The following is a 20691-nucleotide window of genomic DNA, read 5'->3' on the forward strand; positions in this document are numbered from 1 at the left end:
AGCAGTTATAAAGCTTTAAAATTTTTAATATCAATGTTGCCTGTCATTAAATAATTATCTGAACCCCTGTCCTCCATTTTCTGCAACTGGGAAAATTTAAATTGATAAAATTAAAAGAAATGCTTAAAAATAAACATAGATATTATCCATCAAAACTATAAAACAAATAAAAATCAAATTCTTCCCAGGCTAAATAATACTGCATGCAAATCCAGTTTACCAGCTGTTTAATCCTCTTCCACTTGGGGACTCTATAGGACCCTACTAGGACTAGCTCCCTATACACTCTTCCTTAGAGCCATTCTCAGCCAACTTATTTTCCTGTCTGAGCTCACTGGCACTTCCTGGACAACCCATGGGACTCATTTCCCCTTTGTAGAGGCCAAAACACTTATACCAGTTATAGGTCTTTTGAATTATAACTCCCATCTTGGCAGTACAGCAGTGTCACTTTGGCCTATAGCCTGGAAGGATGCCATTGTCTTTCAGATGTCTGCATGGGTGTTTTTACCTGGTAAGCCACTGTGCCACTTTCTTGTACAGATCCCACTGAATCTGAGAATTGCAGGTTTATAATAAACATTTCACTACCTCTCACATACAGTTCTTCTTCTCATTGACCAGGTCACATAGAATTCATAAAATTATTGCATATCACCTCCACGTGTGTCACAGTCGCATTTTGGAGAAAACAAGAAAAATCCATTGAAAATATTATATCAAATAATCTAGACAAATTCTCTCTTGCTGCTGTTCCCCACCTGAGTTGGTTTATTACCAATTAAAGTATGAAGAAAGCATTCTGTGGAAGTACAGAAAAGAGAAACACTAAAAATTTCCTTCCTGCCTATAATAAATGCATGTTTTCAATTAATGAATATTCAGTGAATTTCTAGTCTGTTTTGTATTCATGAAATAATAGGTTGACTTACAAATATTGTAAAATAGACCTTAATCCAACTCAAACTCCCAATTGTCCACACTGGCATACCATACTCCTTCAGAATTCAGATCCTCAGTGACTACAACAGCTGAAGTTAATTTTACTCTAAGGCTATGTATACTATGTAGTTTTTTCTCAAACTCCTCAGTAGGTACATAAAATATCCTACTATTAAACAGATCAACCTGGGCAGTAACAGTAGGCACCAAGGTTCAACACCTTTTGAATACAGAGAATGTGATGCATGCTGGAGGAGGAGAATGCAAAAGTGCTTATTGTATACAAAGGTAAACATTCATCTGTCGATAACTCATTAATGTGATTTTCTTTCTGAGATAGATAAGCATGTGGTGAGATAAATGGAGCAGGTAATTACTGCAGAAAAGTACTCACAAATTAACTAAATACCATAAGTTTCCTTCAGTGGATCTGCAGCTTCTCATTTGCTCTCTATAAACATTTGAATGTGTGATCTTGTTCTCAAGAGTGCTCACAGAAAGTCAAAGTCTTACCAATATTTATTTAAATGTATGTTTACAGGGAGTCCTTGGACTTACGAGCCAATTCATTCCTCAGAATTGCGTTGTAAGTAGAAATGTTGTAAGTCGAAACCGCTTTTCCCACAGGAATCAATGGTATGAAGGGGGGATTGGTTCTTGAACCAAGGCTTGATATACTATTTTCACCACAATAACCCAGATTTTTGTACTAAATGAATTATAGATGACTCATGTTGCAACATCAATGTATTTACTGTACACTGTATTTTGTAAACAGCATTCAAATAAACATATAAACTCACATATGATGCTCAGAATGCGGGAAACACAGGCCCAGAAAGCCAGGGAGAAGGCACACATGCTGAGCTTCAGCCAATCACTGTTCAAGCTTTCTGATTGGCTAAGCCCGGGGCTGGAAGCCAATAAAAACAAATAGCAACCCTACCCGGCAACAAGCTACCCTGCTGCCTCAAAGCCAATCAGAAGTGACCCCTTCCAGTTCCATACCAGTATAACACAACCAGGAAGTGATTTAAAGCAAACTTTATGCAAATCGAGCTTCCTAAGGGTGAAACAAGCATCACAGAGGAAAAACAGGTAGTCAATTGAAAAGTGTCGTAAGTCAGGCATTGTAAGTCCAAGGACTCCCTGTACGCCAAGGTTTGACCTGAAGAATTTGTTTGCCATCTTGAGATATCTTTGATTCCCCTTGTCCCCCCTGCTAAAAGATTAAGTGATCCCAATCAGGTACAGAAAGACCGCTGTATGGTATAGGGAAGCAATCCTACATCATGAATAAGCAATGGTTTCAGAGAGGTAGTCGTGTTAGTCTGTATCAGCAAAAAGAATGAGTAGTACTTGTGGCACCTTAGAGACTAACAAATTTATTTGAGCATAAGCTTTTGTGGGCTAAAACCCACTTCATCAGATGCATGTAGTGAAAAATACAGTAGGAAGATATATACACAGAGAGCACATGAAACAATGGGTATTGTCATATCCACTATAATGAGAGTGATCATGAAAAAATGGGTATTGCTATACCCACTATAACGAGAGTGATCAGTTAAGGTGAGCTATTATCAGCAGGAGAAAAAAACCTTTTGTAGTGATAATCAGGATGGCCCATTTCCAACAAGACAAGAAGGTGTGAGTAACAGTAGGGGGAAAAATAAGCATGGGGAAATAGTTTTACTTTGTGTAATTGTTGCTGGCACCCAGTGCCAAGAGGCTAAACAACAGCTGGGTTGGTTCGCTACCAGGTGTGCTACACCCAGGAATCACAACGGGGTGGAGAAGTAGACAAGTTTATTTGCAGCTGCAAAAAGGTACAGGGAGAATAAAATCTCAAATCCTGCACCCAGAGCAGGAAGTTACACAGGCTTTTATACATCCTTTTTCCCAGCATACTTATCCAATAGCACGCTGCCCTAAGTATCCATATAGCCAGCCAATCCAGTTCCCAGCTAGTTCCCTTGTTCTCTGTATCATTTGTTAAACTATACATAAAGCCGCTTTATTCAGCATTGTTCTTCCATATCTGCCCTGTTCGGCCTTGCTTAGTTTCAGGCAGTCTGACTCTGCAACATATTGTTGCAGATCCTCAGCATAACTGTTGTGAGTGCCTCCAGGCGGGGGGGCCAAGGACACTTGGGCCTAGTATGCAAAGCTGCTGCGAGTGCCTCCAGGCGGGAGGTGGGGGCAAGGACACTTGGGCCTAGTGCGAGGGGGCTTCATCGACACTCGTGGTCTTCCATCACCTCGAGTTACCTAGTGGCCATGCCCCAGTGTCCCCAACATAATGACCCTGGACACCATTAAATTAGGCTTGAATAAAGACTGGGAGTGGATGGGTCATTACACTAAGTAAAACTATTTCCCCATGCTTATTTTTCCCTCTACTGTTACTCACACCTTCTTGTCAACTGTTGGAAATGGGCCATCCTGATTATCACTACAAAAGGTTTTTTTTTCTCTTGCTGATAATAGCTCACCTTAACTGATCACTCTCATTATAGTGGGTATGGCAACACACATTTTTTCATGTTATCTATGTATATATATATATCTCCTACTGTATTTTCCACTTCATGCATCCGATGAAGTGGGTTTTAGCCCACAAAAGCTTATGCTCAAATAAATGTGTTAGACTTTAAGGTGCCACAAGTACTCCTTGTTCTTTTTTCATGAATAAGCAATAGTAGTCATAAACAAATAGTTTGCATATTTCCATAGGTTGAAATATGGTTGTATAAAATGCTCTAACAAATTCATATGTATTTCTATAAATACACACACACACATGCACACACACACACACACAGGCATTATCCTGCTCTACGCAGCACTGGTGAGGCCCCAGCTGAAGTGCTGTGTCCAAGTCTGGGCACCACACTTTAGAAAAGATTGGTCTCTCTCCAGTTTGTCCACAAGGAGAGCAACCAACATGAAAAAAGTTTTAGAAAATCTAACTTATGAGAAACGGTTAAAAAACTGGACATGTTTAGTCTCGAGAAAAGACAGGTACAGAGGCAGCTGATAACAGTCTTCAAATATGTTAAGTGTTGTTATAAAGAGGATGGTGATCAGTTTTTCACGTACACTGGAGATAGCACAAGAAGTAATGAGTTTAGTCTGCAGCAAGAGAGATTTAGGTTTGCTATGAGGAAAAACATTCTAACTGTAAGGGTAGTTAAGCTCTGGAACAAGCTTCCAAGGGAGGTTGTGGAATTCCCATCACTGGAGGTTTCTAAGAACAGGCTGGATAAACAACTGTCAGGGATGGTCTAGATTTATTTCATCCTTCCTCAGCACAGAAGGCTGGAATTTATGACATCTCAAGGTCCCTTCAAGCCCTACATTCCTATGATTTTATGAAGCCAGCATGGTGCCAGCTACTCTTTATGGCAGAAAAGACCAGAAAGGTTATTCTATAAAATGCCATAGGGCAGGTGGTACTATAATTTCTCCCTTCTCTGTCCCAGGTCCCAGCACACAGCACAGCTATTCCAGCTATGTGCTTAGGAAGAATTTGCCCTCTTCAGATCAGCAATAGCAGATCAAATTTAGTATGTTCTGGAATTTGTCATTTGAACTTTCTATTAATGTTTAACACCAGCTATTTTGGTAAATGGTAAGTTAATTATTTGGTCAAGGGCAATGATTACAGCTTTATTGAGATTCAGGTCCTTACGAACAAAACAAACGTGAATGTGTTATTTTGGAGCAAGTCAACATTTTTTCATACTTCTTACTCTAATGACTTCAAACTTACTTATCATTTCTATAAATTACAGGGTATAAGGACAAAGTCAAATTACTGAGTCCCTGATCCTGTATGTGTGTGCCTGAGTAGTCTACTGATTTAAATATCTTAGGTATGCAAAATTTCTCATGTGTGAAAGTGTTTGCAGGAGTGGGCCCTTAGAAGGTAAATAAACCCCACTTTTCCCTCCTCCCTCATTCCCATTGATAACATTGGTAATGCTATAAATTATATACCTATATGACCATATGATTTGCCTGTTATGGAAGAAAATTCACTGGAGAAAGCAAACGATAAAACTAGGGAAAACTGTAGTTCAAATACTGAAGGCATTGCAACTGATTTTGTCAAAGTAAAAAATGATATCTTAGTTCCTTTTTCACAAAAAATATTTCCTTATTTGCAGTAGCTATAATATGTCTCCTTCATTTCATAAAACAGCTCTACCTCAGGTCTTACATTTCCTTGAGGCAGCTAATTCCCTTGACATGTCTCTTTAACAAATAATTATGATTAGAGTCCCATGTAATTCAGTAGCTGTTTTCCAAGAAGAAAGCTTAATCTAATAATTTCTTATTAAATTCTTAGTTCCTGTAGGAGAGCTTTTGAAGGGTATTTAAGATAAATAATTTCATTCCAGAACTCAACTGCTGGTTACCCTCATCTTTTCTAATGAAAATCTATTTCAACCCCCCAAAAAGATTCACTACTTTACTATACATTGATGAGGAAGAATGTGTGTGTGTGTTGTGTTCAGCAGAGACCACATGCCTCGAAGCAAACAGGTTTATTCCTTCATAAATCGATTGATTAACATCTTGTTGCCTGAATTTAGCCTATTAAGAAAATGATGACATTTTTTGTCAGAGAAATAGCTCAAAGAATTGCAAGAATAGCATTGTCAAGTCACAGAGTAGATATATCCCCACCGGCACCTCTTTAAAATATTACGCTTAATAGAGACATAATTTTAAGTATTAAAACTTTACTTTAATTAATGGGTAAATTGTTTCACTGGTTTATCCTTACTATTTATATTATGGTAAAACCTAAATGACCCCAATGATATCAAATCCCTGTTGTGCTAGGCACTGTACAAACACATAGTATCTGTCCTGACAACTTAAAATCTAAATAGACAAAACAAAGATTGGGGTGAAAGAAGGATTATTATCCTTATTTCCTTTCTCTCACTCTCTCCCTTTTTCTATGGCATGTGAGGAACTGTGGAATTAAGTAACTTGCCCAAAGTCATACAGGAAGTCTGTGGCACAATCAAGAATTGAACCCAGAGCTCCTGAGTCCTAGTTCAGTACTTTAATCATAGAACCAGCCTCCATTTTTGGTATTCAAGAAATTAGAAGGATAATTCCCAATAATAAAAAATGTTGTGCCTTTGGTTCTCTACTGAATCGAGTAAGAGAACACTCTGTTCCCCCATTCCCTGAGCCCCACATTCCAAAGGATTTATAGTAGAACATTTCCCCCTAATTTAACTGGCACTTAGTTTTTATAAAAGAAATAAATATTATGTGAGTGCACATCATACTCCTGGGGGAATACTGTGCCACTGCACGTGTACATAATTAATGGGCTGCACATATTTTTAATTTTTCACGCAAAAGCTTCTACTGGAAAGTTGCTGCAGTTCCATCTTTTGCCCACAAGAGGGCAAAGTGGTGATAGAACACAGCAGCTACTCCCTACCAGTTAGGGAAGAGAAAGAGCCTGCCTTCTTCACAGTGCTTGCCAGGCCAGGTCAGGAGACAGGGGCTATGTAGAGACAGACAGCGTGGAGTTCTGGGGTGTCAGATAGGGGCTCTTAAGGGCTAGTGGGGGAGGACAGACTGGGGCTGAATGGGAGTGGAAGTTTAGGGCCATAAAGGGGAGAGAGGTGCAGGGCCACATGGTGATGGGGGAGGGGGAGCAGGGCCACATAGGGACAGGGGAGTGGCTGAGTGGGGGCACAGACACATGGGGATAGGGGAAAGGGCGCAGCGACACACGGGGATTGGGGGAGTGGGTGACTGAGTGGAGGTGGAGGGACAGATGTGGACAGGGAGTGCAAGGACACATAGGGTTGGGGAGAGTAGGTTTCTGAGTAGGGGTAGGGGGACATGGAGGAAATGGTATGGTGGGATTACATGATTTTGGCAAATAACTGATCTTTAACAATTCATGATAAATAGGCCCAATGGCCTGTGATGGGATGTTAGATGGAATGAGATCTGAATTACTACGGAGAATTCTTTTCTGGGTATCTGGCTGGTGAATCTTGCCCACATGCTCAGGGTTCAGCTGATTGCCATATTTGTGGTCGGGAAGGAATTTTCCTTCAGGGCAGATTGGCAGAGGCTCTGGGGGTTTTCCGCCTTCCTCTGTAGCATGGGGCATGGGTCACTTGCTGGAGGATTCTCTGTACCTTGAAGTCTTTAAACCATGATTTGAACACTTCAGTAGCTCAGACATAGGTGAGAGGTTTATTGCAGGAGTGGGTGGGTGAGATTCTGTGGCCTGCATTGTGCAGGAGGTCAGACTAGATGATCATAATGGTCCCTTCTGACCTTAATATCTATGAGACACATGTGCATGGCTGAATGGGAGAGACTAGGGGTCAGCCAGGATCTGCATGGCATAAGCTTCCTAACAATCCCTCCCCTCCCCCCTGTAACAGGGCATACCAGGGTCCCCCTTGGTTCAGCCTCTTCTCTGCTCTAAAAATCACTCTGAGAACTTCTGGCTCAGGAGTCACTGGTGCAGTTTATTTATGCAGTGCAAACCCACCACCTCTCACCATTATTGCTGGGGGTTCCAGTCCTAGGGGGGCTTTTCTTTTTTGCAGCCAGGAGGGGATAGCCACCCCTCTCCTTCCACTCTCTGGCTTTCTCTGTTCTGCCTCCACCAATCAGGTTCAGGTTCCTCTAGTCAGCTCCAATTCACCTCCCTTAATTGGAGCTAGAGTGACAGAGGGCTGGCTCAGCAGTTCCTGGTCAGCACCCAGTCAACCCCCCCCCCCCCCCCCCCCCGGCCAAAATAAACCTATTCCATACTTTTCCCACCCATACCCAACAACCCTCCAAGTTCACACCCAGACTCCTTCCCAGCAATTATTTTCCTCTCCCTCAACTCATCCATTACCCCTGACTCCCTGCAGCCTTTGCACTGCTTCTGGTGTGTGTGTGAAATATGGTTTAAATGAATTATTACTGAGACTTCTCTATTAATGTGCCTAGTAAGGAATCTATTTGTCAAAAAAACCTTTTTCTGGAACTTTTTTTATTGTCTGCTTTGTTACAGACATACTTGCTGACAGGTATTTTGAAATAAATGACCAAAAATAATTGAAACGGGTGTGATTATATTGTGTTATTTTGACAAATAAAATATGCAGAATTTTGCAGATTTTGAAAATATTGTGCACAGAATTCTTAATGTTTTGTTGTGGAATTTTCAATTTCTTGGTGTGGAATTCCCCCAGGACTAACATCAGAATGTGCTTTCATTCATTTTCCAAGGCAAACATTTCATCAATGGCAGTTCTGGCCAAACTTCAAGGTTACACACTATAAGCCTCCTTGTTTTCTCAGTCTTGTTGAATCTCCTGAGGTCCGACTGCCTTCATGTAGGGAAAACTATTCTTTTACCTGGGGTTCTTTCAACCCAAAGCTCTTGGTAACTTTTACTCTGTGCGAGGTGGTGTCAGGAAATAAATCAGGGGAGAAACAGCCATCCGACTAATAGATGGCTGGCACAAACAGGACAACACAAGAGTGCTTTCACTTAAAGTTAAACTTTACTTAGTCTCAAGCACTTACACATGTCTGCAACAGGCTAGTAAAACACCCCCAACCCTCAATAATTACTGAAGTTGAGTGTGGCTCTCGCGTGGCATAGCAGCAGCCCATCTGAATGCAAGATGCATCCAGAGGGCGAGTCCAGTCCTGAAGAGTCCCACTACCTCAAACCTTCCCCACGTATTTTATATATTAGTAACACAATGACATGTCCCTTAAAGAAAACTTGTCAAGCAAGCAGTTTAAATGGTCAAGCAAGAGGTTTTCTTCTGATTATTGATTAACCGGGCGTGGGTTTTTCCAGAGTTTGCAGCCTTGAGACCCTGTTAGATACATTCTTGAGGGCACATCCTGCTCTTCTAAAATGCATGTATCAGCAACTTCAACACAATTCTTATCAGGAAGGACTCGGGGTCAAGCTGCCCTTTCTGTGGCACCCAAAATCTCCTCCCCTCCTGCCTTGGTCAAGCTGAGGCTGTGACATGGCCAATTTAAAGCCTGCTGACTTTGGCTGCTTTTAGCAATAAGCCATAGTGGTTTCAGGCACTTTATTGGTTTGCTGACATCTCCCCATACACTATTTGCAGATTGTTCACTGAACTGTGGGCAAAGTCCTGACGCTGCAACTTTACAGCTCTATACTGCAGAGTGCAATGCACACTGTGGGGCACTAAAACAGGTGCTCCTGAATGAATTCTTCATCTGGAAGATGGAAGCTGCCACCAGAGTATTAAATTATCAGCTTCAAATGTGGAATACAAGTGAGATAAAGGCAATTTTATTTTATTTTTAATTATTTTAAAAAATTCTGTTCAAAGAAAGCTTTCTGCAAATCATGAGCATGATAAAATCAACACTTTCACTTACAGTACACTGCAAGATGTTGATCTATTTATCTAGGCAAGTATATATGTGATGCTCATCACCACAGTACTTGAATTTCACTACTTTGATGGCCTTTTATAATCAGGGAAAGGCTGCCTAGAGTAGTCAAAAGGGTGTTAAAGTAAAAACAAAGGAGGAGGTAAAAAGAGGTAGGATATGAGCACTCAGCACAAAATTATGATGTTGAGAACAAAATTAATCAAGGAACCAAAGGACATGAAGAAAAGAAATGACTGAATTGCCAATACACCAGTGCTATGACCCAGATAACAAACAAGAGGAAATGGAATTACTCATTTAAGAGCATAAGTTTCATTTAGTTGGTATTACTGAAATCTGGTAGTATGATTTGCACAACTGGAATGTTAAAATCAACAATTTCCAACTCAAAAATTGTAGCCAAAATGGGGTAATTGTTTATTAGACTTTGTCCTAACAGATAAAGAATTAAACATTAATGGTAACTTATGTATAAGGGATCACAACTTGATCACATTTATAATGAGCAAGCAGAATAAAGTATGTATAATATATGTATATGCTTAGTGCTTTAATAGGGCCAGTTTCACAAAGCTGAATGATTATGATCCAAATCAGCTGAGAGGAAGAATTTAATCAGAATATATATATATAAGAAGGTTTTCTTAAATGATTCCCAGTTATTCATATTTTTCTTATTAAATTCTTCCTCTCAGCTGATTTAGCTCATATGTGAAACCGACCTATTAAGCACAAAGTATATGTATATTAAGCACAAAGTACATATATATATATATATATATGTATCATAACTTCGCTTCTAAATCAGCTTTTTTTCAACCAGTTCAGTTTATATAAAACACACACACACAAACAAATGAAAAAAGGGAAGATGATAATAATGAATATTAGGAATTGTTGAAAATTGATAAGGGAAGCAAAGCGACACAAGGAGAAAGCTATAATCAGCAGACTTAAGGACAATATGAAGGAAATTTTAAAATATATTAGGAACTAAAAAGGATCCTGACAATTGCATTGGTCCATTACTAGATGGAAATGGTAGAATTAACAATAATAATGCAGAAAAGACACATGCTCGATAAATATTTCTTTTCAGTAGTTGGGGGGGGAAACAGATGATATAGTTTCATCAATACTGAGGATAACACTCTTTCCATTGCACTGGTATCTCTAGTGGATGTAAAAGAGAAGCTACTAAAGTCAGACATTTGAAAAACAGTAGATCCAGACAGCTTGCGTCCAAGTTTTAAAAGAGCTGTCTGAAGAGCTCACTAGATCACAAAGGTTGAATTTCAATAAGTCATGGAACACAGGCGAAATTCCAGAAAACTGGAAGAGAGCTAGTGTTGTATCAATTTTTTAAAACGGTACACATGATGACTTGGGTAATTTTAGTCCTGTCAGCCTGACATCAATCTTGGGCAAAATAATGGAACTGCTGATATGAGACTTGATTAATAATAAATTAATGGAGGGAAATGTAATTAATGCAAATTAACATGCATTTATGAAAAATAGATCCTGCCAAACTAACTTGATATCATTTTTTGCTGAGATTCCACCTTTTGGCTGATAAAGGTAATAGTATTGATGTAATATATTTAATCTTTTGTAAGGCTTTGACTTTGTACCACATGACATTTTTGTTTTAAAAAATGGAACAGTATAAAAGTAACATGGCACACATTAAATGGATTGAAATCTGGCTAAATGATTGATCTCAAAATGTAATTGTAAATTGAAAATTGTTACCAAGTGGCTGTGTTTCCAGTGTGGTAACACAGGGATCTCTTCTTGGCCCTATGCTATTTAGCATTTTTATCATTGACCTGAAAGAAAACAAAATCACTGATAAAGTTTGAAGACTACACAAACATTAGAAGAGTGGTAAATAATGAAGAGGACAGATCACTGAGTTAGAGCCATTTAGATAGTTTGGTAAACTGAGCATGAGCAAACATGATATGTTTTAATATGGCTAAATGTAAATGGATACATCTGGGGAACAAAGAATGTAGGCCATACTTAGAGAATGGGGGACTCTATCCTGGGAACCAGTGACTCTGAAAAAGATTTTGGGGTCATGGTGGATAATCCGCTCCCAATGTGTCTCTGGCCAAAAGACCTAAAGCAATCCTGGGATGTATAAGAGGGGACTTTTGAGTAGGAGTAAAGATGTTATTTTACTTGTATATGTGTCATTGGTGAGGCTGCTGCTGGAGTATTGTGTACAGTCCTGGTGCCCATAATTTAAGAAGGAGGTTGATAAATTGGAGAGGGGCTAGAGAAGAGCCTCAAGACTTATTAAAGGATTAGAAAACATGCCTTATAGTGATAGACTCAAGAAGCTCAAACTATTTAGCTTAACAAAGAGAATGTTAAGGGATAACTTGATTATAGCCTATAAGCATCTATATGGGAAACAAATATTTAATAATGGAATCATCAGTCTGGTAATGGCTGGAAGTTGAAGCTTGACAAATTCAGACTGGAAATAAGGCATATCTTTTTTAACTGTGAGAGTAATTAACCATTGTAATTTACCAACGGTGTGGTGGATTATCCATCACTGACCATTTTTAAACCAAGATTTGATGTTTTTTTCTAAAACATATGTTTTATGAATTATTTTGGGGAAGTTCTATGATCTGCAGTTTACAGATGACCAGACTTGATGATCACAGTGGTTCCTTCTGGCCTTGGAATGTATGAATCTAGAAAGGCTGAGTGTTTACATTTTAAGTACAATGTAAATGAAAACATTTATTTCTAACCTAAAATGTGATCAGCTGGAAAACACGGATGTCCTAAATCTGCTTTAAAATATTCAGTTTTCTGAGCATCCACAGCTGTGTTGCCAAAACCTCCATAGGCTGCCCAAAGGAGGGTCTTTGAAAATTTACCTGCTCCCCACTCTGGTTGAAGTTTCTCATTTGAACCAGGGGATAATGCTTATTTATGGACCTTACCTGGCAGATATGAAGCTGGATTAATATTTGTAAAATGTTGCATATGGGCATAATCCAACTGATTTTTTCCCAATGGAAAGACTGGGCTCTTGGTGCTAATATGTTGAAGATTGGGTGAGGTATGACACACATCTTGTTCTTTGACTGAGAAAAAAAGGTTTTAATTTATTTTACATCATAAAAATGTGTTGCTGTACATGTTGGTGTCCAGGACAGAGAAAAGAGTCACATAACCACAATCCATTGTTACCCCATATCAGACCTCTCGTGTAAGACAAATTTTGTGTCATCAAATTTGACGTTTCATGGGGGTGGAGTATTATTTCTATATGCTATGGCCTCAATTGCCATTATTCTGCTTGCTGTTTCAGAGCTGACTCTCTTAAACATCCTAGTGGACCTTTGAACAGAGGTGATGAGAAAATAAAGCCATTTGAGGAAAGCTTTAACCTGTTTCTGAATTTGCTTCCTTCTCTCTTACTCTTTCTTGCATTACCCATTACCCTTAAAGGCTTGAATTTCCACAACCCATTCCATACATAATCACAGATTAAAACAAATGTGCTTTGTTTTAAAGTATTTATTTTTCCAAATGAAATTACATTTATATTAACTCATGTCTTTCATTATCATTTCAATGAGTCAATTCTGCAGTCTAATTAATTATTACACATTCATTATATAATATTATATGTTATACAAATATCTGCACCCTCTTTAAACAAAATCTTCCTATTAAGGAGGCTTCTGATGTGCCAAATAATTGTCTGTATTAGTTCTTAATGGTATTGCTCTATGTACCAATAAAACACATTTTCTGACACATTTCTCAAACCAAATCTGAATTACAACTCTGACTTGCAGGCACAGAGAGATTGCACCCTGCTTCAGAACTGATGCACGGTGGCACAAGCTTTGATTTGTTTTTGTTTTTTTCTGAATTGGAGTATGAGAGCACTGGTGATACAGGTTACAGAGGAAAAATAACTTCAAGAATTCATTACTGAGGCATTAGCCACTGGAAGCTTTAAAAGCAAAAGAATTATTCTAGAAAAAAAAAACCCTATCTTTTGTTTCTTCTTTAACTATAAAGGGAAAATATGTAAGATAATATAATTAAGGAAGTACCCTATAAGAATTAAATAAATAATTAAGATAACTTGGGAAGAGTAAATTGTTTAAACCACACATAATAAATTTTCACGTGGAGGAATGTGAGTAGTGTAAGGGAAGAAATACAGCCCTACATAATTTTCACCTTCTGTTCAGTATTTCAGAATGTCTTAAGGACAGAAAAACATCAGATCTACACTGTACATTTTATTAATATTAAGAGTCAGATGATTGCATTTAACTAACTCCAAATATGCACAGCCCTTAACAGATCAATCCATTTAGATCTATATATGCCAGAAGTTTTCATAAGTTTCTCAACCGGCCCCCAAGATGCAAGCATTATATCTATTGCTCATTCTATTATTTTGGTGGTAAGATGAAGACCAGACAATTACACTTACTAAGGGCTAGAATGTAACTCACACTTTAAGCCAGGCAATGGACCAGGAACCATCCCCTCCCGCTTTACATGAACTACACAGACCATGGGTCTAAATATGTAGGATAAGCGGGACATTTGTATTGTTTACATGGAACAAATGGGCACAGAGTGGATGGGTAGAGAGAGGGAATGTCAAAGTCTTGACTCGCTGGCCAGAGAAGCTGAGCTAGTTTTGAGTAGGAGGGTAGCTATTTGCTATAAATGCGGTTGTAGACCAACAGTAAATTACTAACTCCAGGAGCAAGTAGGGAACAGGAGAAGAATGGTGACTTGTAGTGGGGTTTGAGTCATAGTTGCCTCCTATCATAGAATCATAGAATATCAGGGTTGGAAGGGACCTCAGGAGGTTATCTAGTCCAACCCCCTGCTCAAAGCAGGACCAATCCCCAACTAAATCATCCCAGCCAGGGCTTTGTCAAGCCTGACCTTAAAAATATCTAAGGAAGGAGATTCCACCACCTCCCTAGGTAATGCATTCCAGTGTTTCACCACCCTCCTAGTGAAAAAGTTTTTCCTAATATCCAACCTAAACCTCCCCCACTGCAACTTGAGACCATTACTCCTTGTTCTGTCATCAGTTACCACTGAGAACAGTCTAGATCCATCCTCTTTGGAACCCCCTTTCAGGTAGTTGAAAGCAGCTATCAAATCCCCCTTCATTCTTCTCTTCCGCAGACTAAACAATCCCAGTTTCCTCAGCCTCTCCTCATAAGTCACGTGTTCCAGTCCCCTAATAATTTTTGTTGCCCTCCGCTGGACGTTTTCCAATTTTTCCACATCCTTCTTGTAGTGTGGGGCCCAAAACTGGACACAGTACTCCAGATGAGGCCTCACCAATGTCGAATAGAGGGGAACGATCACATCCCTCGATCTGCTGGCAATGCCCCTACGTATACATCCCAAAATGCCATTGGCCTTCTTGGCAACAAGGGCACACTGTTGACTCATATCCAGCTTCTCATCCACTGTCACCCCTAGGTCCTTTTCTGCAGAACTGCTGCCGAGCCATTCAGTCCCTAGTCTGTAGCGGTGCATGGGATTTTCCGTCCTAAGTGCAGGACTCTGCACTTGTCCTTGTTGAACCTCATCAGACTTCTTTTGGCCCAATCCTCTAATTTGTCTAGGTCCCTCTGTATCCTATCCCTACCCTCCAGCGTATCTACCTCTCCTCCCAGTTTAGTGTCATCTGCAAACTTGCTGAGGGTGCAATCCACACCATCCTCCAGATCATTTATGAAGATATTGAACAAAACTGGCCCCAGGACCGACTCTTGGGGCACTCCACTTGATACCGGCTGCCAACTAGACATGGAGCCGTTGATCACTACCTGTTGAGCCCGACAATCTAGCCAACTTTCTATCCACCTTATAGTCCATTCATCCAGCCCATACTTCTTTAACTTGCTGGCAAGAATATTGTGGGAGACCGTGTCAAAAGCTTTGCTAAAGTCAAGGAACAACACATCCACCACTTTCCCCTCATCCACAGAGCCAGTTATTTCATCATAGAAGGCAATTAGATTAGTCAGGCATGACTTGCCCTTGGTGAATCCATGCTGACTGTTCCTGATCACTTCCCTCTCCTCTAAGTGCTTCAGAATTGATTCCTTGAGGACCTGCTCCATGATTTTTCCAGGGACTGAGGTGAGGCTGACTGGCCTGTAGTTCCCAGGATCCTCCTTCTTCCCTTTTTTAAAGATGGGCACTACATTAGCCTTTTTCCAGTCGTCCGGGACTTCCCCCGATCGCCATGAGTTTTCAAAGATAATAGCCAATGGTTCTGCAATCACATCCGCCTACTCCTTTAGCACTCTCAGATGCAACGCATCCGGCCCCATGGACTTGTGCACATCCAGCTTTTCTAAATAGTCCCAAACCATTTCTTTCTCCACAGAGGGCTGGTCACCTCCTCCCCATGCTGTGCTGCCCAGTGCAGCAGTCTGGGAGCTGACCTTGTTCATGAAGACAGAGGCAAAAAAAGCACTGAGTACATTAGCTTTTTCCACATCCTCTGTCACTAGGTAGCCTCCCTCATTCAGTAAGGGGCCCACACTTTCCTTGACTTTCTTCTACCTAAGGCTATGCCTGGTGCGGTGAAGCCTATGCAACACCCTATGGTGGTGCCCAGAGTTAGAATCTATCCTTTAATTTGTTCCAAGTATAATCAGAGCTGAATTTTGCTTATTTTCATGGATATTCCATTTCTGTTTGATTCCCAGTGTGGATATAACTGGAATCCAGGATAGAGGCAATGTGCTAACATGTGTAAAAGGCTCCAATAAAGCCAAGTCTTAAACTATCCTTTCCTGGAGATAAATCTGCAGAAGGACAGCCAGATTTATGGGGAAATATCAGCAAGTTCCCCTTGATTGTTTCCTTCACGTTGATTCCTCAAGGACTAGCAACCCTATGGATATTGGGGATCCACAATCAGGACCTCAAGTTCTCCAGGTGAATGAGGGGTGATTACATGACCCTTGGAGTGAATGTGTTGTGTTAGTTTGTTTGTTGTGTGTTTGTTTGCTTGCTTCTCCTGTGCCTGCTTGACTGAAGTTTATAGTGTTGTCTTTTTGTGTGACTGTGTGCTGAACCTAGCGGCTTAATAGGCTAGGCTGAGAGCTTACTAATGAGGCTGTAGCCTGCTATCCTTTGATTCCTAACCCTTTTAGGACCCCTTGACAAGGGGGAGGAGCTAACTCAGGGAGAACCAGGGTTTAAAAAGCCAGCTCCTATGGAACCAAAGGAGTTAGCAAACAGAAGCAGCAAACAGGGGAGTTTTGTTCCTCAGAACAAGCATCCAGTCTTATGGGGCCTCAGAAGGCAAAGTCCTTCCAAACCTTCCCTAAGGATTGGGGCCCTCCATGGACCAGAGGTCCTGTCTGTTTGCTGGTTCAGGAAGAAGGCCCTGAGCCTGTTTAAAACCAGACTATTTATCCAAAAATTCTTTATTTGTCTATTGGTCTCTGAAGAATCCATTCTGAACTAGTATACACAGTGCCTGTCCAGGGGACTGGCTTCGAAGGGCTGATAATAGAGGAATTACATCAGCATACCCCTCCTACTAGATAAGGTACAGAAAATGCCCACAATAACACATACACAATTGCATTTTTAATATAATGTACTTCAAAGGTATTAAAACGAATTGAATAAGGTTTAACTTAATTCTAAATTTTATTTTAAGGTTTATCTATAAGGTTTGTCCAGGATGTTGCAGGATATCATCAATCTTTTATATCTCTCACTTACAGAAGTGGGTGTAACTAGGGTGCTGACCAGCGGGCAGGTCTTCACTACCCGCCGGATCGGCAGGTAGTGATCGATCTATCGGGGATCGATTTATCATGTCTCATCTAGAGGGGATAAATCGATCCCTGAATGTGCTCCCCATCGACTCCGGAACTCCAGCTGACAAGAGGTGGAAGCAGAGTCAACAGGGGAGCAGCAGCGGCCAACTCACTGCCGTCCTCTCGGCCAGGTAAGTCAACCTAAGATACGCCGACTTCAGCTATGCTGTAGACCAGGGCTAAGAAAACCCACTGGCTTACTGCCTGGAGTCCTTTTAGTCCCTGGATGACAGTTTTGACATTACTTTTCACAATTTTACATTTAAGCTGTTCAGATAACAAACATTCTGCTAGCCAGCATACCTCCTTTAAAAATATCTGTGGAATTTGCTGGCAACCATCTTGTATATATTTTCTCTTTAGAACCGATGGGGCTGAGCTTTCACACATCCCTTCTTACCCTTTTTATCCCAAAATCTTTGGATGTAAACTTGAGACTTGATTCTCCCACTCCCACCTCCATGAAGTTTCTAGGAAGTGTTTGTGGTGATGTCCCTTGGTTCCCCAAGAAGTGAGCTGCCTCAGCAATGGATTGAGGTTCCCCACCCCACCAGGATTATTACAAGCCATCATTCTCTGGACCAAAGGGAGAAATATGTCAGGGGTACCTCCCTATGCAGCGGCTCTCAACCACGCACTGCTTTTAACATCAGGGGAGTCAGAGATGGGAGAGACCCCTACCTCCCCCATAGTGAAATCCCTTCTCTTTCCCACCTACCATGAGGTTGAGATCCAGGGACTCTGGTAGCCTCACCTCTGCTTCTTTGGGGGAGGGGAGCAGTATTGATCCCCCATCCTAGTGGGGTGTCATTTTGTTCCCCATCCAGTGAGTTAAATTGGGTCAGGGTCTGTTCCACTTCCACGTGGCTCAGGGTCTGTTATGTTTTCACAGATCCTCAGGCAGTCAGAGACTGCAGGAAGAAGTTCCCCCTACTTCCTGCCTGTAGCTACCTTCATCATCTCTCAAGCAGCTGTCTTACCTTCTACTTGGGCACTTCCCACTCTGGGGTAGGTGTCATAGATTTGGCAGTGCACTGTAGCTCCCTCAGTGTATCTATTTTTGGTCCCAAGACACTGCCAACACCATTCTGTTCTGCCTCAATTTCCCTTTTAAGGGATGGCTTCCCTGACCTGGGCTTTAAGACCCAGAGAATTTCCCTTCAAGTCACTAGGTCTTGTCCTTCTCTGGAGAGGAAGGTGATCTCATCATCTTTCACCCTAGGAATTTGTCTGCATTATCATTCCTTTTCTACTAGAGGAGGTACATACGATGCCACAACAACACGTACACAATTGCATTTTTAATGCAATGTACCACAGAGGTCTTAATCCTAATTCAATAAGGTTTAGTTTAACTCCATAAAGTTTATCTTAATTCCATGATGTTTGTTCAGGATATTAAAGGATATTATTAGTCTGTCACCAGGACAGCATTCACTATTCTCCTTCCATCCCAGCAGAAAGTGTTTTCCATATAACAATCCCAGAGAAGCAACTTGCCCTCATGAGCCATCTGTTTTTCTTCTAGTTTCTCAATTTATATTCCTTTGATGAACTGACAAATGACAGAGCAATACATGAGAAATTTGAATTGTGACATACTATATTAATGAATGTTGTTACGTTCATACCTAGTGGTAGTAGAGGTGATGGGAGAAATGAAGTAATTTCTAGAATGCTTTGATTAAACTTTCTCATGCTATATACATATAGATAATATATTTATGAGTCCCTTATCAAGTAATATCTAAATACTGCACAGTGAAATACAGAATATTGTAGTCTGAAATAATTAACTAATCTGAATGGATGATCAGTCAGAACCACAGAATTCAACAAACCAGCTTGAAAATGGGGAGTTGCAGCAAGGGAGGTTTAGGTTGGACATTAGGAAAAATTTCCTGTCAGGGTGGTTAAGCACTGGAATAAATTGCCTAGGGAAGGTGTGGAGTCTCCATCATTGGAGATTTTTAAGCGCAGGTTAGACAAACACCTGTCTTGAATGGTCTAGATGATACTTAGTCCTGCCACAAGTGCAGGGGACTGGACTAAATGACCTCTCAAGGTCCCTTCCAGTTCTTTGATTCTATGATGATTCTATATTAGTGTATGGGGGAGCAGAATCTCTGAGGATAAAATTTCACCTCAGGGTTAGGATCAGCAAAAAGACAAAAAGAAAAGGAGTACTTGTGGCACCTTAGAGACTAACCAATTTATTTGAGCATAAGCTTTCGTGAGCTACAGCTCACTTCATCGGATGCATACTGTGGAAACTGCAGAAGACATTATATACACAGAGACCATGAAAAAATACCTCTTCCCACCCCACTCTCCTGCTGGTAATAGCTTATCTAAAGTGATCACTCTCCTTACAATGTGTATGAAAATCAAGGTGGGCCATTTCCAGCACAAATCCAGGTCCCCCCCCGCCCCCAAACATACACACACACACACACAAACTCACTCTCCTGCTGGTAGTAGCTTATCCAAGGTGACCACTCTCCCTACAATGTGCATGATAATCAAGGTGGGCCATTTCCAGCACAAATCCAGGTTTTCTCACCCCCCCACCCCCATACACACACAAACTCACTCTCCTGCTGGTAATAGCTCATCCAAAGTGACCACTCTCCCTACAATGTGCATGATAATCAAGGTGGAGAGCTTCCTCACCCTTGGATGTCTCCATGTGAATATTCTCGAGGAATTCCTCTTGGGCACGGATGCTCCTCAGCCTAGCCACCTCCTCCTGTCGATCTTCCACCTGCTTCCTGAGAGATTCTACGCACAGGCACCTTTCACATTGGATGGTCCCCCCAGCCTGGCTTTCTGAGAGTGGGAAATGCAGGCCACAGTCTCTGCAAATCCACACTCAGGTTCTGAGTAGAGACATCCTGGTCAGACTGTCTGTCTGGATACAAGCGCAGGTGGAGGAGACAGGAGCAGCATTGGCACTGGCGATGCAACCCTTCCTAACCAGAGCGACTATATTACGACTCCCTCTCAAACTCTCCTGTTTGCAGTCACCTGTTTGCTAGCTCCCCTTGGTCACTTAGCCTCTGGCTTTTAAGGCCTTCTGTCCTAGGTCAGCCCTACCCCCTCGTTAATCACACGGGGAGGGTGATCACAAGGCTGATTGAGGCTGATCAAAGATGATCAAGGATGATCCAGGGAACAAAGGCTCAAACAGTCCCCAGACACACAATTCCAACTGGCCCAGTAACTGAAATTACTGAAAATAACTGAAATAACCTGAAAGAGAAAGAATATATATATATATGGTACTATATAGTGATATTGAGAACAGTATTAATTAGTGGTATTGTGGTAGCACCTAAGAACCCCAGTGGTGGCCCAGGACTGCACTGTGCTAGGTGCTATAGAAATGGAGAACACAATTATATCTGTGTCACTGAGAGCAGAATTT

This window comes from Chelonia mydas, chromosome 1 (assembly GCF_015237465.2).
Source record: "Chelonia mydas isolate rCheMyd1 chromosome 1, rCheMyd1.pri.v2, whole genome shotgun sequence".
NCBI classification, from domain to species: Eukaryota; Metazoa; Chordata; order Testudines; family Cheloniidae; genus Chelonia; species Chelonia mydas.